We start from the raw sequence: 7,238 nt of genomic DNA, 5'->3' as shown, positions 1-7,238 counted from the left end.
GCTCCAACCAGTCGAGCACCAGCATCAATTGACATAAACGGGCACGGGGGGAGGATGCTCGAGAACACTACCTCCCCTATATAAGTTATTTGTCCGATTCTCAAGCAGCCGAAGTCTGGTCATCGAATCGGGTCAAAGACCACAACTTCCGACTTTACCCACAATGCAAGTCATCGAATCGAACATCGGCCCCCGAGTCGGACTCCATGCGTATGTCAGGTCATCGGACCCAAATTCCGCCTTCCTGCGCATGGCGGGCCATCAATATCAACTCGGTCATCGGACCCAAACTCCGCCTTTTTGCGTATGGCACGCCTTCAAATCGGTCATCGGACCCAAATTCCGCCTTCCTGTGCATGGCGGGCCATCAACATCAACTCGGTCATCGGACCCAAATTCCGCCTTTCTGCGCATGGCACGCCATCAACTCGGTCATCGGACCCAAATTCCGCCTTCCTGCGCATGGCAGGTCATCGGACACAAATTCAGACCTCGCCAATATGCCTACGTATCGAATCGGTCATCGGACCCAACTTCCGACTTCATCCATACTGTAGGGTCTTTGAGGTTGGCGCGGTGCGCTCAACCCAGGGAGTCGACCCATCGAAGCATACACCTCCCCTATATAAGCTATTTGTCCGATTCCCACACCTGTGTAGTTTGCACCTCTGACCAGGACATCGACCCCAACTTCCGAACTCGACTGCAACGACGGCACCAGCGCCTTGGTGCGCACCTTGCGACGCACAGTCCCAACATTCGCCTTCCTGCACATGGCAGGTCATCGGACCCAAATTCCGACCTCGCGAGTATGCCTACATATCGAATCGGTCATCGGACCCAACTTCCGACTTCATCCATACCGTAGGGTCTTTGAGGTTGGCGCGGTGCGCTCAACCCGGGGAGTCGACCCAACGAAGCATACACCTCCCCTATATAAGCTATTTGTCCGATTCCCACACCTGTGTAGTTTGCACCTCCGATCAAGACATCGACCCCAACTTCCGAACTCGCCTCCAACGACCGAACCAGCGCCTTGGTGCGCACCTTGCAACGCACAGTGCCAACATTCGCCTTCCTGCACGTGGCAGGTCATCGGACCCAAATTCCGACCTCGCGAGTATGCCTACATATCGAATCGGTCATCGGACCCAACTTCCGACTTCATCCATACCGTAGGGTCTTTGAGGTTGGCGCGGTGCGCTCAACCCGGGGAGTCGACCCAACGAAGCATACACCTCCCCTATATAAGCTATTTGTCCGATTCCCACACCTGTGTAGCTTGCACCTCCGATCAGGACATCGACCCCAACTTCCGAACTCGACTAAAAAGACCGCACCAGCGCCTTGGTGTGCACCTTGCAACGCACAGTGTCAACATTCGCCTTCCTGCACATGGCAGGTCATCGGACCCAAATTCCGACCTCATGAGCATACCTACTAATCGAATCGGTCATCGGACCCAACTTCCGACTTCATCCATACCGTAGGGTCTTTGAGGTTGGCGCGGTGCGCTCAACCTGGGGAGTCGACCCATCGAAGCATACACCTCCCCTATATAAGCTATTTGTCCGATTCCGACACCTGTGTAGTTTGCACCTCCGCTCAGGACATCGACCCCAACTTCCGAACTCGCCTGCAACGACCGAACCAGCGCCTTGGTGCGCACCAAAAGTGCGCACTTTTGGAGGGCACTTTTGTGCGCTCCAAAGGTGCGCACTTTTGGAGGGCACTTTTCTGCGCTCCAAAGGTGCGCACTTTTGGAGGGCACTTTTTGGAGGGCACTTTTCTGCGCTCCAAAGGTGCGCACTTTTGGAGGGCACTTTTTGGAGGGCACTTTTCTGCGCTCCAAAGGTGCGCACTTTTGGAGGGCACTTTTTGGAGGGCACTTTTCTGCGCTCCAAAGGTGCGCACTTTTGGAGGGCACTTTTTGGAGGGCACTTTTCTGCGCTCCAAAGGTGCGCACTTTTGGAGGGCACTTTTTGGAGGGCACTTTTCTGCGCTCCAAAGGTGCGCACTTTTGGAGGGCACTTTTTGGAGGGCACTTTTCTGCGCTCCAAAGGTGCGCACTTTTGGAGGGCACTTTTTGGAGGGCACTTTTCTGCGCTCCAAAGGTGCGCACTTTTGGAGGGCACTTTTGTGCACTCCAAAGGTGCGCACTTTTGGAGGGCACTTTTCCTGTGCTCCAAAGGTGCACACCTAGGTGAGCACCTTCGACCACACCTTGTAGCACACCAAACTCTGACTTTCGACTTCATCCGCAATGCAGGGTCTTTGAGGTTGGCGCAATGCGCACAACCAGGGGAGTCGACCCATCAAACCCAACACCTCCCCTATATAAGCTATTTGTCTGATTCTCATACATGCGTAGCCTGCAGGAGCAATTAGGACATCGACCCCAACTTTCGGCTTCTAAACGAAAACAAGGTCTTTGAGGTTGGTGTAATGCGAACAACTAGGGGAGTCAACCCATCAAACCCAACACCTCCCCTATATAAGCTATTTGTCTGATTCTCATACATGTGTAGTCTACAGGAGCAATTAGGACATCGACCCCAACTTTTGACTTCTTAACGAAAACAAGGTCTTTGAGGTTGACGTAATGCGCACAACCAGGGGAGTCGACCCATCAAACCCAACACCTCCCCTATATAAGCTATTTGTCCGATTCTCATACATGTGTAGCCTGCAGGAGCCATTAGGACATTGACCCCAACTTTTGACTTCTTAACGAAAACAAGGTCTTTGAGGTTGGCGTAATGCGCACAACCAAGGGAGTTGACCCATCAAACCCAACACCTCCCCTATATAAGCTATTTGTCTGATTCTCATACATGTGTAGCCTGCAACAACGATTAGGACATCCACCCCAACTTCTGAATTCGTCTGCGTTGACCGCACCAAAGGTGCACGCCTTGGTGCTCACCAAAATCCGACTTCCGACTTCTTCTGCTATGCGGGGTCTTTGAGGTTGGCGCAGTGCGCACAACCAGGGGAGTCAACCCACCGAATGCAACACCTCCCCTATATAAGCTATTTGTCTGATTCTCATACATGCGTAGACTGCAGCAATGATTAGGACATCCACCCCAACTTTTGACTTCTTAAACAAGACAGGGTCTTTGAAGTTGGTGCAGTGCACACAACCAGGGGAGTCGACCCATCAAACGCAACACCTCCCCTATATAAAGCTATTTGTCCGATTCTCATACGTGTAGTCTGCAGCAGCGATTAGGACATCGACCCCAACTTCCGAATTCGTTTGCATTGACCGCACCAAAGGTGCACGCCTTGGTGTGCACCCTGGAGTGCACTTTGGTGCTCACCTCGGTGCACACTTTGGTGTGCACCTCGGTGTGCACCAAAGGTGCGCACCTTGGAGCGCACCAAAGGTGTACACTTTGGAGCGCACCACATAGGGTCTTTGAGAGGTTGGCGCAGTGCGCACACCAAGGTGGGTGTTGAGGTGCGTGCCGAGGTGGGTGGGTGCTAGGGTGCGCTCCATGGTGGGTGCCAGGGTGGGTGCGTGCTAGGGTGGATTCCAAAGAGGGTCATAGGGTGGGTGCCAAGGTGGGTTGGTGATATAGTGGGTTCAAAGGTGGGTACTAGGGTGGGTTCCAAGGTGGGTCACAAGTTGGGTGCCAGGATGCGTGGGTGTTAGGTTGGGTGCCAAGGTGGGCTCCTGCGTGGGTGGGTGCTAGGGTGGGTTTCAAGGTGGACGCGAGGGCGGGTGCCAAGGTGGGTAACAAGTTGGGTGTTAGGATGGGTGAGTGCTAGAGTGGGTGCCAAGGTGGGTGGGTGCTAAGGTGGATGCCAAGGTGGTTCACAGGGTGGGTGGGTTCTAGGGTGAGTTCCAAGGTGGGTCACAGGTTCAGTGCTAGGGTGGGTGTCAAGGCGGGTGTCGAGGTGCCTGGGTGCTAGGGTGTGGATGCCAATGTGGGTCATAGGGTGGGTACTAGGGTGGGCTGCAATGTGGGTGCCAAGGTGGGTAACATGCTCGGTGGGTTCTAAATTGGGTGCCAGGGTGGGTGTGCACCCACCTTGCCCGAGGTGGGTGCCAAGGTGCCAGTGTGGGTGGGTGCTAAGGTGGATGCCAAGGTGGGTGAGAAGGTGGGTGATAGGTTGAGTGGTAGGATGGGTGGGTGCCAAGATGGGTCACAGGGTGGGTGCAAGGGTGGGTAGGTGCTAGGGTTGGTGTCAGGGTGGGTGGGTGCTAGGTTGGGTTCCAAGGTGGGTGCGAGGGTGAGTGTCAAGGTGGGTCACAGGTTAGGTGCTAGGATGGGTGAGTGCTAGGGTGCAAAGGTGCCAGGGTGGGTGCTAGGATGGGTCGATGCTAGGGTGAGTGGCAAGGTGGGTCCACAAGTGTCAAGGTGGGTGCCGAGGTGGGTGCCAAGTCGGCGACTGCTATGGTGGATGCCAAGGTGGGTCACGGGGTGGGTGCCAAGTTGCTAGGTTGGGTTCCAAGGTGGGTGCCAACGTGGGTGCTAGGGTGCGTGGGTTAAAGGGTGTGTCACAACGTGGGTGCCAGGATGGGTGCGCACCCACACTGGCCAAGACGGGTGCGGGTGCAAGGTTGGGTTCCAAGCCCGGTCACAGGCTGGGTGCTAGGATGGGTGGGTGCCAAGGTGGGCACCAGGGTGGGTGCACCCACCCTGGCCAAGGTGGGTCACGGGGTGGGTCCTAGGGTGGGTAACGGGGTGGGTACTAAGGTGCGTGCCAAGGTGGGTCATAGGGTGGGTGCCAAGGTGGGCACCAGGGTGGGTGTGCACCAACCCTAGCCAGGGTAGGTCACGGGGTGGTTGTCGGGGTGGGCGTCAAGGAGCCAAGGTGGGTGGCAAGTAGCCAAGTTGCGTGCCAAGGTGGGTGTCGGGGTGGGTGCCAAGGATCCAAGGTGGGTGCCAAGGAACCAAGGTGGGTGTCTGGGTGGGTGCCGAGGTGGGAGCCAGGGTGGGTCCCAAGGTGAGTGCAAAGGTGGGTGCCAGGGTCAAGGTGAGTGCCAATGTGGGTTCCAAGGTGCCAGGGTCAGGGTGAGTGCCAATGTGGGTTCAAAGGTGCTAAGTTGGGTGCGAGGTTGGGTGCGAGGGTGGGTGGGTGCCAAGGTGTGCTAGGTGGAAGCCCGGGTGGGTCGGCATCCCATGGGTGTCGAGTTGGGTGCCTGATGGGTGCTTCTTGTCAAGTTTTAGTCGTCGGGACTCATTTCGAGCCTTAGAGGTCGTTTCTTGTCCGGTTGCCCTGTCTTCGACCTGGGAACCCAATTTTGGTCCTCGGGTCCCATTTTTTTTTGTCTCGCATCCCACTTTTGGCCTGTGGCCTTTTCGGGGTCGATTCTCGTTTTGGGCATCAGAGCATGTTTCTTCTCCTAAAACCCAATATTTGTTTATTAAGTCTCGGAACACATTTTTGTTCTCGTGGACCCATCATGGGTCTTGGAACGCATTTGTGGTCCTTGGGTCCCATTTTGCATCCCGAAACTTGTGTTTTGGTGCTTGATCCCTATTTTGGGTGCCCACCTTGCACCAAGTGCGCACCCGGGGCAAACCGAGCGCCTTGGTGCACCGGGGCAAGATCGAGCGTGCACCCGAGGCGCCCCGAACATGCACCAAGGTGCACTCGGCCCACATGTGAGCGCAGGTCGTTGCGCCCGAGGTGGTGTGTGGGCACCGCGTTGCAGACGGGACACTGCACGCACACGACGCCCCCTCCAGGTGCACGCACGTAGGCCGGGCCGGGTGCACACCCGACGCCCTAGCAAGGTGCGCGCACCCGGGCAGGGCTCACACTTGGCGAACGGGGCGCACTTCGCGAGGGAGGGTGTGCACCTCGACGGGGGTGGGTGGCCGGGGTGGATTCGCACGTGGGTCGCGGTTTGCTAAGTACACACTGCGACAAGCTCATAACGGGTGCGATCATACCAGCGTTAGTGCACCGGATCCCATCAGAACTCCGCAGTTAAGCGCGCTTGGGCCGGAGTAGTACTGGGATGGGTGACCTCCCGGGAAGTCCCGGTGTTGCACCCTTTTTTAGTTTTTCGCCGGGCATCGCAATGCTATTTGAATAAACCTTTTGCCCGTTTGCGTTCTCGTCGGGGCCGGGCCGGGCCGGGGTGCGCTGCCCGCACTACCGCGCGCGCGGGGGCGACACCGAGCGCGCACCCGAGGCGCCCCGAGCACACAGGCCACGGTGCAACCCGGGCGTTGTGCGCGCACCCCGGTGCGCCCGAGGTGCTGCGCGCGCACCCAGGTGAAATCGGTGTGCACCTCGGCCAGTGCGCGCTCGGTCGAGTCGCGCACGTTGGCCAAGGTGCACGGTGATGTTTCTTACTCTAAGGTTCCGCACCAGACGCCCGGGACAGGTGAGCGAAGCTGGGCGGGGCCGGGTGCGCGGCCGGGGCAGGTGCACGCAGCTGGAGAGAGCTTTGGAGCACACTTCGGAGCGCACCAATGATGCGCTCCATTCAAAAGTTTCCTGAAAAGGCAAAAAAAGTTGAGATTATAGAATTTCCCACTTGAGAGATTGTAAAAAAAAAAAATTTAAAATGAAGGAAACGCGGGTGCCAAGGTGTGCGCAGCCCAGCCAAGGTGTGCGCACCAAGGCGCCCACCCTGGCGAAGGTGCACGCAAGGTGCGCACCCGAGGCAAACCGGACAATTAACCCAACTTTCGACTTCGCGCGCACCTTGGAGCGCACTTCGGAGCGCTCCTTGGTGCGCACCAATCTTGGGCACCTCGGAGTGCACCATGGCGCCCACCAAGGTGCGCACCCGGGGCAAACCGAGCTCCGACTTCGTGCGCACCTTGGAGCGCACGAAAGGTGCGCACCATGGCGCCCACCAAGGTGCGCAGCCCAGCCAAGGCGTGCGCATCAAGGTGCGCACCCTGGCGAAGGTGCGCACCCGGGGCAAACCGAGCTCCGACTTCGTGCGCACCTTGGAGCGCACAAAAGGTGCGCAACCCAGCCAAGGTGTGCGCACCCCGGTCAAACCGAGCTCCGAATCGTGCGCACCAGAGGTGCACGCCATCGTGCGCACCTTGGAGCACACTTCGGAGCCCTCCTTGGTGCGCGCCGATGTTGCGCACCTCGGAGCGCACCCGGGGAAAACAATGCAATTAACCCGACTTTCGACTTCGTGGGCACCTCGGAGCGCTCTCGGGTTCGCACCTCGGAGCACACCGAGGTGCGCACCTTTGATGCGCTGCCTTCACCAATTTCCAGAAAAGGCAAGAAAACATTGAGAAGGT

General features: G+C 57.5%; 1 non-coding gene across 1 annotated transcript; it reads left to right on the top strand.

Annotated features, from left to right (window-relative positions):
* The first annotated feature begins 5,898 nt into the window (after nt 1–5,898).
* Nucleotides 5,899–6,017, top strand: LOC131862781 (5S ribosomal RNA). Its single transcript, XR_009361718.1, has one exon. It is a non-coding gene; the product is annotated as a 5S ribosomal RNA (ribosomal RNA).
* The last annotated feature ends 1,221 nt before the right edge of the window (nt 6,018–7,238 follow it).

The sequence above is a fragment of the Cryptomeria japonica genome, unplaced genomic scaffold (genome assembly GCF_030272615.1).
Source record: "Cryptomeria japonica unplaced genomic scaffold, Sugi_1.0 HiC_scaffold_51, whole genome shotgun sequence".
Classification (NCBI taxonomy): domain Eukaryota; kingdom Viridiplantae; phylum Streptophyta; class Pinopsida; order Cupressales; family Cupressaceae; genus Cryptomeria; species Cryptomeria japonica.
Note: the sequence above shows the minus strand (reverse complement) of the source record. Positions and strands in the feature narration are given on the sequence as shown.